Source organism: Bactrocera neohumeralis, unplaced genomic scaffold (assembly GCF_024586455.1).
Source record: "Bactrocera neohumeralis isolate Rockhampton unplaced genomic scaffold, APGP_CSIRO_Bneo_wtdbg2-racon-allhic-juicebox.fasta_v2 cluster10, whole genome shotgun sequence".
Lineage (NCBI taxonomy): Eukaryota > Metazoa > Arthropoda > Insecta > Diptera > Tephritidae > Bactrocera > Bactrocera neohumeralis.
Genome location: NW_026089623.1, coordinates 17,346,843 through 17,362,657, shown reverse-complemented (window position 1 = coordinate 17,362,657; position 15,815 = coordinate 17,346,843).

The window sequence follows — 15,815 nt, the reverse complement described above, 5'->3', positions numbered from 1 at the left end:
CGTCAGTTTACATAGCCGTATTAGTTTTGCGGGGATACCAAATTCAGACATCGCTGTATAAAAGCAGCTCCTTTTCGTGCTGTGGAAAGCAACTTTGAAATGGACGAAGGGGTGGTGTGTGTCGTTTCTCCTTTCATGGGTCTTTTCCAAACTTTGGCGCATGGTAAATACCTGGTGGGTAGTCGATTTGCCAGGTCTAAAGCCACACTGATAAGGCCCAATCAGTTGGTTGACGGTGGGCTTTAATCTTTCACACAATACGCTCGATATAGCCGATATACGCGATGTTGAGGGGGCTTATCGCACGGTAGTTGGCGCAGATTGTGGGGTCTCGCTTTTTGTGGATTGGGCAGAGCACACTTAAGTTCCAATCGTTGGGCGTGCTTTCGCCCAACCATATTTTACAAAGAAGCCTATTCATGCTTCTTATCAGTTCTTCGCCGCCGTATTTGAATAGCTCGGCTGGCAATCCATCGGTCCCCGTTGCTTTGTTGTTCTTCAGGCGGGTAATTGCTATTCGATCATCTTCATGATCGGGCAATGGAACGTCTGCTCCATCGCCATCGATTGGGGAATCGAGTTCGCCTTCTCCTGACGTTATACATTCACTTCCATTCAGTAGGATGGAGAAGTGTTCCCTTCATAATTTTAGTATGCTTTGGGCATCGGTCACTAGATCACCTTTAGGGGTTCTTCAAGAGTATTGTCCGGCCTTGAAAGCTTCTGTTAGCTGCCGTATTTTTTCGTAGAATTTTCTAGCATTACCCCTATCGGCGAGCTTGCCAAGCTCTTCGTACTCACGCATTTCAGCTTCTTTCGTTTTCTGTCTACAAATGCGTTTCGTTTCCCTCTTCAACTCATCCCTCTTCCCTCTTCATCTATTCCATCCCGCACGCTTTGTGGTCAATCGTAACGTTGTGAGCTAGGCTATCTGTTTTCTCTCTTCTGCGACGCCGCACTCCTCGTCGTACTAGCTGTTTTTTTGTTCTTTCCGAAAACCAATGGTTTCGTTTGCAGCTGTACGTTAGGAGCTTGAAATGCCGTCCCACAGTTCCCTTATACCGAGTTAAGTCGAGTTGAAAATGGGCTGTCTATTGTTATTGAAGCTTACGTGTCGACATGATCGATCTAGATGGTGGTTTTGCGATCGGGAGACAGCCAGTTGGCTTGATGAATCTTCTTATGCGGAAATCTAGTACTACAGATAACCATATTTCGGCTAAGTCAATCATTCTATCACTTCGAACTGCGGAGGAATGGTTTCGACGATTCAGTGCGGGTGGATAACCATGGATAAGTCAGCCGTCGGAGGACCTGTGACCACGCATACCGATCAAATCTTGGAAAACATCGAGTTAGACCGGCATGTGGCATCTCGTGACATCGCCCAGAAGATGGAAGTTAGTCACCAAACCATTTTAAACCATCTGCCGAAGGCTGGATACACAAACAAGCTTGATGTTTGGGTGCCGCATGATTTGATGCAAAAAATCTTCTGGACCGAATCAACGCCTGCCATATGTTTCTGAAACGGAACGAACTCGACCCATTTTTGAAGCGAATGGTGACTGGCGACGAAAAATAGATCACATACGACAATATCAAGCGAAACCGTTGTGGTCGAAGGCCGGTGAATCGTCCCAAACTGTGGCCAAGCCGGGATTGACGGCCAAGAAGGGTTTGCTGTGTGTTTGGTGGGATTGGAAGGGAATCGTCCACTATAAGCTGCTCCCATATCGCCAGATGCTTAATTCTACCATCTACTGCGAACAACTGGATCGCTTGAAACAAGCGACCACACACTTTGTTGATGACTCCATATAGCCCGGACATAGGGCCACTTTCACTTATTTTCATACTGTCGAAATGGTTTGTCTTCTGCAAGTTTGATTGCTATAGCTTGAAGGATTTGAGAGATATGGTATGTACATACACATATATAGTCAATGTAAAAATAGCATAGCATTTGTGTTCCCGTCTAAACCCAATCTTTTTTTGAAAGAGGTAAATACTTTTAAATGATTTTTTTTTAACTAGTGATAACGTCACAATGTGTTACTTCATTTAACACAGAAACCCATTAAAAGAAAGGTAAAATTTGCTGAAAGTTCAAAGAAAAAGTGCATACTAAAATACAGTCAGAAATTATCATACAGTAGGCAGACCGACACGGCAAAAAAGTGTTACAACTTGAGTTGTTGGAAGAAAATGCGACCCATGCGAAAATAAGACAAACGAACCAGGAATAAAGAGATGCCCAACCAGTGAGAGATCGCCAAGAATTAACGTTTTTTTATATAATTTTCCATTGCAGCGAGACCGGACACTATATAAATTTTTGGGCATTTAAATTAAAACACACAAAATTTATTACGATTAAAAATTATTATGTTGGGTAGTCGAAAAAGTCTTTTCGTATTTCTAATCAAAATTCAATTTATGTTTTTTTTTTTATATTCGAATTTTAATGATTCAAATATGTACCATTTTGGTCGACCACTTTTTGCCATTTTTCGGCTGGAAACATTATTTCATCAGTGTAAAACTTTTCAGGTTTCTCAGCGAAAAACTGCGACAAGTAATTTTCACACACTTCTCTTGATGCCAACTTTACTCCATTAAGGGAGTTCTGTATTGACCGAAAGAAATAGTAGTCCGATGGTGCAAGGTCGGGATGCATCAAAACTTCCCAGCCAAGCTCTCACAGTTTTTGCCGAGTTATCAAAGATGTGTGTGGTCTAGCGTTATGCAGATGCAGGACGAAGCCCTTTCTGATGATAAGTTTTGACCATTTCTTTAGATTCCTTGCTTCAATATCAACTGTTGACAGTAAAATGTAGAATCAATCGTTCGACCAGGCTGGAGAATCGAAAATGTTAAATAGGTCCATTAAATTCTTCACAGAGCTTCTATCTGTAGCCAGCCTTCTTTAAATGGTTCAAAAACCGTTTGATGATGAATGTTAAGTTCCTAAGCGATGTCATAACGGCTTACATGAGGGTCAATCTTTTCCAGAATTTCATCGCTTTTTTAAAGATAGGTCGACCAGATCGAAGTGCGCCTTCCTCATCAAAATTTCCAGAACGGAAGCGAGCGACCCATTGTTGTGCTACACGAACTGATACAGCATCGTCTCCGTAAAACTCACAAATTTCATTGGTCGCTTGCATGGCATTCTTCCCTTTTTATACTCTCTCAACAAAGTTGCTAAGGAGAGTATTATAGTTTTGTTCACATAACGGTTGTTAGTAAGTCCTAAAACTAAAAGAGTCAGATATAGGGATATATATACCAAAGTGATCAGGGTGACGAGTAGAGTTGAAATCCGGATGTCGGTCTGTCCGTCTGTTCGTCCGTCTGTCCGTCCGTCCGTCCGTGCAAGCTGTAACTTGATTATAAATTGAGATATCATAATGGAACTTGGTACACGTATTTCTTGGCTCCATAAGAAGGTTAAGTTCGAAGATGGGCAAAATCGGCCAACTGCCACTCCCACAAAATGGCGAAAACCGAAAACCTATAAAGTGTCATAACTAAGCCATAAATAAAGATATTAAAGTGAAATTTAGCACAAAGGATCGCATTAGGGAGGGGCATATTTGGACGCAGTTTTTTTGGAAAAGTGGGCGTGGCCCCGCCCCCTACTAAGTTTTTTGTACATATCTCAAAAACTACTATAGCTATGTCAACCAAACTCTACAGAGTCGTTTTTTTTCAGGCATTTCTATATACAGTTCAAAAATGGAAGAAATCGGATAATAACCACGCCCACCTCCCATACAAAGGTTATGTTGAAAATCACTAAAGTCCGTTAACCGACTAACAAAAAACGTCAGAAACACTAAATTTTATGGAAGAAATGGCAGAAGAAAGCTGAAAATGATGATAATAATATCATCGGCATACGCCAGCAGCTGTACACTCTTATAAAATATTGAATCTGCTCGATTATGTTCTGCTGCTCGCATTATTGTCTCTAACAGCATATTGAAGAAGTCGGACGATAGGAAGTCGCATTGTCTGAAATCTCAAACGGCTCGGAGAGGTCCTTTCCGATTCTGGCGGAGCTTTTGGTGTTGTTTAACGTCAGTTTTCACAGCCGTTAGTTTTGCGGGGATACCAAATTCAGACATCTCGACATAAAGGCAGCTCCTTTTCGTGCTGTCGAAAGCCGCTCTGAAATCGGCGAGGAGGTGTTGTCTGTCGATTCTCCTTTCACGGGGTCTCTTTTTTGTGGATTGGGCAGAGCACATTTAAGTTCCAATCGTTGGGCATGCTTCCGTCCGAACATATTCTGCTTCTTATCAGTTCTTCGCCGCCGTATTTGAATTGCTCGGCCGGCAATACATCGGTCCCCGTTGCTTTGTTGCTCTTCAGGCTGGTAAGTGCTATTCGAACTTTTTCATGGTCGGGCAATGGAACGTCTGCTCGCTCGTCATCGATTGGGGAGTCGGGTTCGCCTTCTCCTAATGTTATACTTTCACTTCCATTCAGTAGGATGGATAAGTGTTCCCTTCATAATTTTAGTATGCTTTGGGCATCGGTCACTAGATCTTGAAACCTTCTGTTAGCCGCCGTATTTTTTCGTAGAATTTGCGAGCATTATCCCTGTCGGCCAACTTAGCGAGCTCTTCATACTCACGCATTTCGTCCTCTTTCCTTTTTCTGTCTGCAAATACGTCTCACTTCACTTTCTAACTCTCGTTATCTCTCCCATCCCGCACGCTTTGTGGTCGATCGTTAAGTTGCGAGGTAGGCACCCTGTTTTCTCTTCGCTGCAACACGACACTTCTCAACGTACCAGCTGTTCTTTTGCATTTTCCGAAAACCAATGGTTTCGGTTGCAGTTGCACGTCAGCCATTTTTGCCATCTTTTGTGATTGCAGCTTCTCGACATCGAAACTTCCTTGTGTTTGTTGACGTGCGTTTTTTGCTGCACAGAGGCGGGTGCGAATCTTGGCTGCAACAAGATAGTGGTGCGAATCGATGTTAGGACTTCGGAGCGCACGCAGATCTAATACACTGGAGACGTGTCTTCCGTCTATCACAACATGATCCATCTGGTTGGTGGTGTTATGATCCGGAGACAGCCAGGTGGCTTGATGAATTTTCTCATGCTGAAATCTAGTACAACAGATAACCATAATTCGAGCCCCGGCTATGTCGATCAGCTTCAACCTTTTTGGGAATGTTTGTAGTGCCAAAGATACCTTCTTTGCCCACAATGTCGTTAAAGTTTCCAAGCACGATTTTGATATCATGGCGTGGCAGCCCTCATAGGTGCGCTCCAAGCGCTCGTAGAAGGCATCTTTGGTCACGTCGTCTTTCTCTTCCGTCGGGCCGTGGGCGCAGATCAGCGATATGTTGAAGAACTTCGTTTTGTTGCGGATTGTGGCTAGACGTGCATCCGCTGGGGTGAATGATAGTACTCGGCGACGGAGTCTCTCTGCCACCACGAATTCCACATCAAATTTTCGCTCCTTTATATGGCCACTGTAGTAAATGTCGGCGGTGGTGTCAGCCTTCACTCTTGCGAGGACGTCAACCAGCTGGGCAGCGGCACCTTTTTAATTAAAGGAACCGGACATTCCAGGTGCATGCCTTCAAATCAGAGTCTTTAATTCGTTTGCCATGGTCGTCATCAAAAGGGGGGTTACTCATCCGAGCTTTGTTGTTCTCTTTCATTGGGTGCGTTTTTTACGTGTCCCAAACCCAGCGCACAACCCTGCGGAGGGGATGTTTCGTCTTCTCACTTTAGCTCGCCTTCAAACAGATGTTCTTAGGCCACCCAGAGGATACTTTGTCAAAGACCGGAAGTCGTGAGCTGCTTGAGCCACATGTAAAATAATCGTTTCTGGCCATTCCCAAGTGAATGGCGTTCTCCATCCTGAGCTACATCCCTGTGCTAGAATGCTTTCTTTATTTAGTTAGTAGTTCTATTTACCAGCTCTATTGTGCCATGTTTCCCAAGAAGTCCGAATTGATGCGTTGGTATATTATTATTTTCGTGGAGGAAAGGGGACATTTTAAAAAGACAAGATAAAAGACTGATTGGTATGTATAAAGACTGCTTTATTAATTCTTTCCCAGCTTTATCTATCAAGATAATCTGCGACTTTTTCTATGAAATTGGATAGTATAGAAACCAAAAATTGCATTGAGGAGCAAAGAGAGCACCTCTACAGCAATAATTGGTAACTCAATTAACATGTTTCATAATTTCAGAAGGTGAAGTTTGAAAAGACGCGAGCGACTCTTTACCTGTGTTGGGAAAGATTGACAGCTTAAAGTTGTTCTTTGGCAAATTAGGTTGAAATATCTTTTCTAGGTGATTTGCAAAATAATTAGCTTTTCCTCATCACTTTGAACCTAATTTCCATCCAAGTCTCGTGTAGCCATATACATATGTGTCGGTTGGTGATTTCATGAACTTTTGGGCTTACCAAAGGGAATTTTTGCTTCTTTGAATTTGGACACAGCTTCTTTATATACATTTCGGTGTTGAGTTCTTCCTGACGTTTAAGCGCTATTTTTAATTTACTTACAGCAGATTTCAATTGATGCTGAGTGGAAGGGGAGCGATTTATCTGCCATTCTCGTCTTGCACTCCTTTTTTCATTTACAGCCTTTTCTATTTTTATATTAGTGATTTTTCAGGGCCAAGCGGCTTATAGTTTTTGTTTGGTGTTGCTAAGACAGCTGAGCTCGTTATTACATCACTGAGTTCTCTTATGCTTTCGGCAACATCTCTACCTGTATTTACTTTGTGCTCAATATTAATGTGGCTACTCACGTATTGTGCGATTTATCTATATTTTTAATTACAGAAAAATCAATTAAATTCCACCTGCTCGAAATCTATGACCTAGCGTTCCAAAAAACTCTTTAAATTGGTTGTCTGTAATTTTAAACCGAGATGGACAGTATATAGCCATCAAGTTTAAGTCCCCGCAGCGATTTTTTATATATATTGTTGTAGCTTGTAACTGCGCTGTATCATGAGATTCTAATGCGTGGTAATTTAATCGTTTTCGATCCAACACTGCTGGTCCACCATGTGCCTTTCCATCTGGGTGATTTGTAACATAGATTCTAAATCCCGGTATAAAGAAAGTTTTTATTCGTAAGATGAGTTTCTGACAAAAGCAAAACATCTATATTATTTTCATCAAGAAATCTAATAGGCTCCAATTTATGTTAGTTTACATCGTTAGCCTTCCATATAAAATTGTTCAATACACTGATTTTTTACTTTAAAAAGTTTGCAACGTTTTATTTGATGATTTGATTATCTCTTGGATCATATTTTGCATTGGGGAAAGGTTGAAAACCATAGTTTCAACGCTTCCATTTGGTTGGTTTTGGGACAATTGCATTTGTGCAGTGTTGCCTTTCACCGCAATTTGCATAGCTCCCTTATGTAGCATTATTTTTAATAGTACCCGGTTTGGAGACATGGACAGGGTTTTCAATATTTTCGCTAGGAGGAATATGTACCATTTGATTACGATGTGCTTCAATTCTGACAGACAATTTCATTTTTAAGTCTTTATATACAGGGCAACCCCTATACTTTGCAGTGTGATTTCCCCCCCAATTACTACATTTTTTATTTAAATCCTCTTTCTTATGAGTACATTTTGATGTATGTATGATGTAAATCACCACACACCACGCAGACATTGCGTGGAATATGATTTCGTGTCTCCATAGTCTTGACAGTTTGTGCATTGTACTGGACTATTTTTTTTGTGTGGTTCCTCAACGGTAACTCTGCGATAGAGCAGATACTTTAGGTTGTAAATGGGATGTGTTTGGTGTTTCTTAAGCTGGCTAGAATTGGCATCAATTATATTTTGAACATTGGTGGTGGGACTTTGTTCCTGTTAAAAATGTTTACACCGATTTAATACTAAAACCGCCTTCTTCCAATGCTTCTTTAAAATCTCTATACCTGTATACAATTTATGACAACAACTAGGTCTTTTGAGCTCTTCAATTGGTAAGAGTAGTAATTCTTGTTATTGTTTGACAAGTATTTTACAACATCCATGAAACTTTTTTTAGTGCATGTTTGAATTTTTGCTTCACCTCAGTTACCTTTTTTCAAGGACACTACGTGAAAATTGTTTGTGCCTATTATATTGCTTAGTTTTGAGACAAGCGCATTTGAGCTCCGCTCACTCAAATAGATTTTAGGGGGTTTGGCATTCACGACTGTGGTGGTATCCTTTGCATCGTCGTTAGGCTCTTTGCTCAGTAAGGCAAATCTGTTGCCATTTAGGATTTCTGGCTTTTTAACATTTGGCGTGCCTGGTTGAAATTTTTTGGTATTGGCCACTGATTTAACTTGACTTAATTTCCTTTTAACGTTAATGTAGCGATCAATACCAGTCTGAACAGACGGTCCTTTTTTGCTTGGTACATTCTCACTTTGTATTTTGTTTTCCTTCGCTATCCGGGTGCTTGCTAGAACCTGCATACCGGTTTTTGTCAGGGAATTTGTTGTTGCCCGATTGCTTTTTTCTGCTGCTTCTTCTAACTGCACTTGCCTAGCTTCCCTTTCAGCTCATCGCTGCGATGACTCATCATCGCCGTTACATTTGTTTCTGCCAGGAGTTGTTTTTGTTGTCTCGAAAAAACTGACAAAGCTGCCATTTAAAGAATGCCTACGCCCTTGCTGGTGAGGCTGAGCACAACTAATATTTGTTTGTTTCCTTTTTTGTTTCGTGCACAATTTGTTTATTTTTATTAATAATAATTTGTGTGCACTATTTTCCATTTATTTGTTTTCAATTTATTATATTTTTTTTTCTTTTTGCTTGTTTGCTTTTTCTAAACACAGAATTCACGGAGCGAATTAAAAACAAGTCCGTGCACCTTGAACACTCCCTGGCATTTGCCAATATATAGCGAATTTCCGTTTCTTTATCTTTGAAACGAACGGCGATTGTCCCTGCTTCCCTTGAGAGTTTTTTCTAAAAATCATCATATGTACATAAGTATATAGTATTTACATACATTATGTATGAGCATATATACATATCGACGCAAATTTGTACGAGGCTCGGAAAACATTTTAAAATATTTAAATTAGCATGATTTATATTGCCACTTTTGTGTGTTTTGTGGAGCTGACATTTTTCCCTTCCAGAAGGAACATAAGGTAATTTTTCGATTTATGATATGTAGCTGTTGCCGATGTCGCGAAAGGACACATGTGACTAATACCATGCTCAGGGAGATGTAATGGTGTCTGCTTTTGTGAATGAATTGAATTTTCTTGTTTAAAATGCGCTTGCGTTAGTTAATTTTTACATACGAGTATTAAAGGCTATTTTTTTTCTTGCTACGCCGACGTACGTGCTGTTCATTGGTTTTTTTACGATTAACTGCCATTCCTAAATAAAAGCAGCAGCGGCATATTACTGTCAAAAAATCCTCATGCTCATAGATTTTGTATGCTGCATACCTAAATAAACGTTGAGCGTTCTAAAACTCCGTTTTATCAGCGTGTAAAGAAGTAAAGTTGGCTGCAGAAAATGAAGAAATTGTAATATTTCTAAAAAAATTTTTAAATTTCTTAATGCGCGATGTACAATTGGATATATGTAAGTATTATTAATAAATTAAATTGTTTTGCATTTCATTACTTTTGTGTCAATTTTAGTGCGAAGTTTATGTAAAGTTGCCAGATTTATTTTTGGATATCGCGTCGATTTGTTCACCTAACGGTTGTACGCATCTTCTAAACCTAAACGAGATAGATTTAGTGTTATAGATGTACATATATTAGGGTGATTCAAAAAATGTTTTTTTTTTTTCAATTGGTACTAGCAAAAATAGGTTCCTAGATACCTCTAAGAAAGCCTCTCCAAATATGAGTTTTTAATTGTAACGGGAAGGTCCTCCGCCTAACGGTTTTCTATTTTTTCTTATTATCAGATATGATGAAACACAAGCTTTGTAGGAAATTTACTGCTCTATAAAAATGGTATACTATGATATTTCGATTTAGTTAAGCGTTTACGAGATATTCATCGTCAAACATCAATGCATATTAGGGTGGATCAAAAAAAAAAATTTTTTTTTTCGTTTGGTACTCTGAAAAATAGGTTCCTAGACACCTCTTAGAAAGCCTCTCCAAAAATCTATTCATAATAATTTTTTTTTATTGAGTTATAAAATTCATAAGAAATAAAAAATTTTTCCAAAAATAGTCAAATTTCAACCGTTAATATCTTTTAAACGGTTGGGTTTACGAAAAAATCATAAGAGACCATATTTTAGAGCATTCAATTTCCTACAAAACCTAATTAACAAGATATTTTTTCAAGTAGTTGGAAGCGAGATATAAATTTTTCTATCTGATAATAAGAAAAAATAGAAAACCGTTAGGCGGTCCCGTTACAATTAAAAACTCATATTTGGAGAGGCTTTCTTAGAGGTGTCCAGGAACCTATTTTTGCGAGTACCAATTGAAAAAAAAAAAATTTTTTTTTGAATCACCTTAACATATATAGTATATATATTAGGTTGTCAAATATCTCCCTTTATGTCTTTTGAATTTCGCGGCTATTGTATAAAGCGCTACAGAGTGCTTTGACAGGTCTTGACATAACCTACAGAACTACGCTATGCATTATAAGTTTGGATATTGTATTCAACAATTATAAACGTGTGAACATGCAAAAATTCGCCCTATTTTAATTTTCCCTCGTTAAAGCAAATTCGCTAGAGAAACGTTCCGTGAGATTAATGGTGTATTGGGGGATGGTACTCTATCACTTCAAACTGCGGAGGAATGGTTTCGACGATTCGGAGCGGGTGGATAACCATGGACAAGCCAGCCGGCGGAAGACCTGTGACCACGTATACCGATCAAATCATGGAAAACATCGAGTTAGACCGGCATGTGGCATCTCTTGACATCGCCCAGAAGATGGGAGTTACTCACCAAACCATTTTAAGCCATCTGCAGAAGGCTGGATATACAAGAAAGCTTGATGTTTGGATGCCGCATGATTTGACGCAAAAAATCTTCTGGACCGAATCAACGCTTGCCATATGCTTCTGAAACGGAACGAAGTCGACCCATTTTTGAAGCGAATGGTGACTGGCGACAAAAAATGGATCACATGCGACAATATCAAGCAAAAGCGGTAGTGGTCGAAGGGCGGTAAATCGTTCCAAACAGTGGTCAAGCCGGGATTGACTGCCAGGAAGGTTTTGCTGTGTGTTTGGTGGGATTGGAAGGGAATCATCCACTATAAGCTGCTCCCATATGGCCAGATGCTTAATTCTACCATTTACTGCGAACAACTGGACCGCTTGAAGCAGGCGATCGACTAGAAGCGTCTAGAATTGGCCAACAGGAAGAGTGTAGTGTTCCACCAGGACAACGCCAGATCACACACTTTGTTGATGGCGAACGCCTTTGTTGGTGGAAAGTTGAACTCAAAAGAGGCTTGTGAAAAGTGGCTGTCCAAGTTCTTCGCAAATAAGTAAGAGGGTTCTACGAAGGAGGTATTATTAAGTTGCCATCTAGATAGCAACTAAATCCGATCACTGTAGCACTTTTTATAAAGAATTGAATAATGATGAGAATGAGAATGACGAGAAAAGTTGAAATACGGTTGACTATCTGTCTGTCCGTCCATGTTTGCTTGCTGCATCTGAAGTAAAACTTGGACTACCTGGCCGAAACGTGGTATGCGGGTTCCTTAATACAATAAAATTACGAGTTCGTAGATGGGTGTAATCGGAACACTGCCACGCCCACAAACCGCTGGCACTGACTCCTATAAACTGCCGTACCTAAGCAGCTAAAAAAAATATAAATCTTTGGCACAGGGGATCGCAGTAAGTCACCTGTGGAAAAAAATTTTTGAAAAATGAAAAGTTTGAAAATCCAATAGAAACTGTTCAAGCCCCTATGTACCGAATATTTCGACTCCGGTACCTTTAGTTTAACCCTTGTGTTGCTACCCAAAAAAAATCACACTGTCTGCCGCCCAGGGTACGCAAATTGGTGCGTATAAGTGCGTTATACGTAAAAATAATCGAGTGCATTCTATCAGGATTTATTTACTGACATCTTAGAAAGGTATTTCTGCTTGAAAGTACCATATAAATTATGTACAGACACCTACATAGTCCTAAATCAGCAATAAAACGCGCGCTGCTCTAATGTAAATTTCTCGATTCTGAGAAGGCCAGTTCCGTGGAATTCGAGTTGTGGGGGAACAGGTCGTTCTTTGAATTGGTTTGTACTTCAGGAACGTTCGAGAATGCTGTGAAACGAATATAAGCTCTATAGTTCAGTTTCTGTTATTGACTCGAAGAAGCCAGACGTATCGCTGTTTGGATAGCTCTTTAGCGTGTAATTGTATTTCAGATAAATAAAAGGATGGAGGAGTTATCGAAATCGCAGTTTTTGAGGTAACGTAAAAACAATAAATACACGATTTAGTTAGAACGATGGGTTTTTAATTTTATCGAAAATTGAATGCGAAAAATATGAATAAAATATTTTTTGATGCTATATGCAAGAATATACGAAAATACATTTTACATTACTGTATGTAGCCCACACTCATCGAAAAAAATTATTTTATTCGTATTTTTCGTATTCATATTGTTAAAACCCACCGTATATATTTGATATTATTCAAAATGTAATATTATTGTAAAACTCAAGTTTATTTTTATTTAGATTGAGCGAGGCTCAAAAAGAGGAGTATATCAGAAAATTGGATGAGGACGTTGACGCCGCGATCGACAGTGAAGATCCGTCAGACAGCGAGGACGACGATTGGTTTCCGGACGGTATTGAAGCGTCAGACTCTGAAGATTACGAACAGGATGGAGCAGCTGAAATTGAAGAGGATACAAGTGATCGTGAAGCTCCAGAGGGTGAAGAAGAAGAGGATGATGACGACGATGAGGAAGAGGGCGACGACAATGAAGTAGCTGTATCGACTTCTAATAGTCGGTCAGACAGTTCAAGTGTTCCACCCAATACAAGTACAACATTTATAGCAAAAGATAAAACAGTTTGGAATAAAACCGCACGCCCAAATCATCAGATTCCTGCTAGAAATATTGTGAGGCAAAGAGCTGGACCTCATAGGAGTACGGAAATGTTGTCAATCGCTCAAACATTAAAAAAAATTATCACGTTGGAAATGGTCGATATTATTGTTCGCTGCACGAATAAAAAAGCAGAAGCCGTGTATCGAGTTTACAACAAACAACATCCAGAAAATGAACCTCGTGTATGGAAAAAAGTAACAGTGACAGAGATGTATTCCTTTTTTGGAGTATTGATATCTGCTGGTGCAAATAACTCAAACACAGATCATGTAAATGAAATGTGGAAGAAAAATGCTTATCCGTTATATCGTGCAACAATAGGACGAATGCGCTTTCAGTCGCTTTTACGGTTCATACGTTTCGATGATTATACAACACGCCCGGCTCGAGTAGCCAATGATAAAGCTGCTCCTATTTCGGATATATGGAAGATGCTGAATGCCAACTTAGCTGCATTGTATCGACCAACGGAACACTTGACCATCGACGAACAGCTCTACCCTTTCAGAGGAAGAACTAAGTTTACTCAGTATATGCCATCCAAGCCTGCTAAATACGGTCTGAAAGTATTTTGGTTGTGCGATGCAAGTAATGCTTATCCACTGAAAGGGATTTTGTATACAGGTAAACAAGGTAATACTCGAGAAGTCAATCAAGCAGAACGAGTTGTCAAAGACCTGGTCAGCGATTATAAAGGATCTTGCCGAAATATAACCATGGACAGATTTTTCACAACTTTACCTTTGGCGGAGACTCTGTTATCTTGGAAACTTACTATCGTCGGTACATTGAAAAAAAATAAGACGTTTATACCTCAAGAAATGAAACCGTCAAGGTCTAGAGAAGTACTGTCAACTCTTTTCGGATTTCATGAAAAAGCTACTATCTGCTCATACGTTCCAAAGAAAAACAAAGCTGTAATACTTCTTAGTACGATGCACTACGGTTATGAAATTTCTGATGCAGCTCACAAAAAACCAGAAATGATTTTGTTTTACAATCAAACAAAAGCTGGAGTTGACACCATGGATCAAATGTGTTCGAGGTATTCCACCCAACGGCGAACGTGTAGATGGCCGCTGGCTTTCTTTTTCAATATCCTCGACATTGCAGGTGTAGCTGCCTATGTCATCTATTATGAAAATAACAGCATGCTTCGTAAGAAAACGAACAGACGAAGACTTTTTCTTCGACAATTGTCAGAAGAGTTAGCAATGCCGATGATCGAAGAGCGTGCGCCGAATCAGCAAATAATGCGAAACCACTCTACTAAAATCGCAGTCGAAAGTTTCTTTGAAAGGCCAATAGTAGAGGTGGTACTCAGAAATGACCAACGTCGAGACGCCACTGGGAGAAAAGCTGTTATTGGATCTTGTTACATTTGTAACGAGCAGCCTATTCGCAAACGCCGAAAGACACGGAAATCCTGTGTTGAGTGCGATAAGCCCGTATGCGATCAGCATTCGGGGAACATTTCTAAATGTTTACATTGCAATAATTAATTTTTAATTTTTCTTAATTTTTTAATTAATTCTTAAAATATAATAATAATAATATTATTTTGCGACATGAAGTTAAAAAAATGAATGAATGAAATGAAAAAAAAAATTAAATGAATTTTTAGCTTTTTACATAGTGAAATATAAGTAATAATTTGAACAAAAAAATTGAAAAATTTTGAATGAAATATCAATAAATAATTAGAAATGAACATAATTTGTTATAGTTAGCATATAAATACTTATTTACTCCTTTTAGATATAAAATAAAATTATAATCGTAATGTATTACACGAACTTCTATCGGGGTACCCGGGTACCCGGGTGGCTGAGACGTGTTCTTATTTTAAAATGTAACATTTCCGAAGTTAGAAAACAATTTAAAGTATGTATAATGGGCAATTCGCTAGATAATCGATTAAACCATGGGGATCCAAGAGGATTTTAGCCTATCTTTTTTAGAAAAAATATTATTCAACAAAATACACTGCGGTGGGTACCCGGGTACCCGGGTGGCAACACAAGGGTTAAAAAGATTTAAGAGCTTCGGGTGAGCAAGTTGCAAGAGTATAAAATGTTCGACCTAAACTTAGCCCTTCCTTACTTGATTTTTTTGTGTAATTGAGTGACCATCAGCAGTTTTTATTTAATTGGAATACGCTTATCGATATTACACTTAATATACGCACTTATTTTAATGTTTGTAGCTCTAGTATATATCAAATTATTTATAAGTTTGCCTGTATCCCTGCACTGACGTTGCAGACACGGCAAATCGTTCATACGCTTAAAAACGCACTGCCTGTCTCTGCAAGCGATTGTAATTTGGTTTACACGTTGTACCTTCTGTTTTACCTTGAAGTTGCGAAATGAAGGATTTCGGTCTTTCTTTTCTGGATCTCCACAAAATGAATAATTTGGTGGTAACTCTTGCATTTTTGGGTATATCTATTTTGTTGTAATTTGTAAATCTCATCTACTGATGTGATTCGAGCATATTGCATTTTTACTTTAGATCTATAAGTTTGTGGTTGCTCTTAATATCTTCTGTTTGATGGAGGTTGATGTTGCGATGTATTGTATTGTCGTTGGTGATGGGCACCGAATGGTGATTTCACGTTGTCATAGTGTATCGTGCTTACTATAGCGTAGACGTTTGCCATGTCTTTTGGATTGTGGCTATAGAGGATGCCAATAGTATATTTGATGCTTAGGACGAGA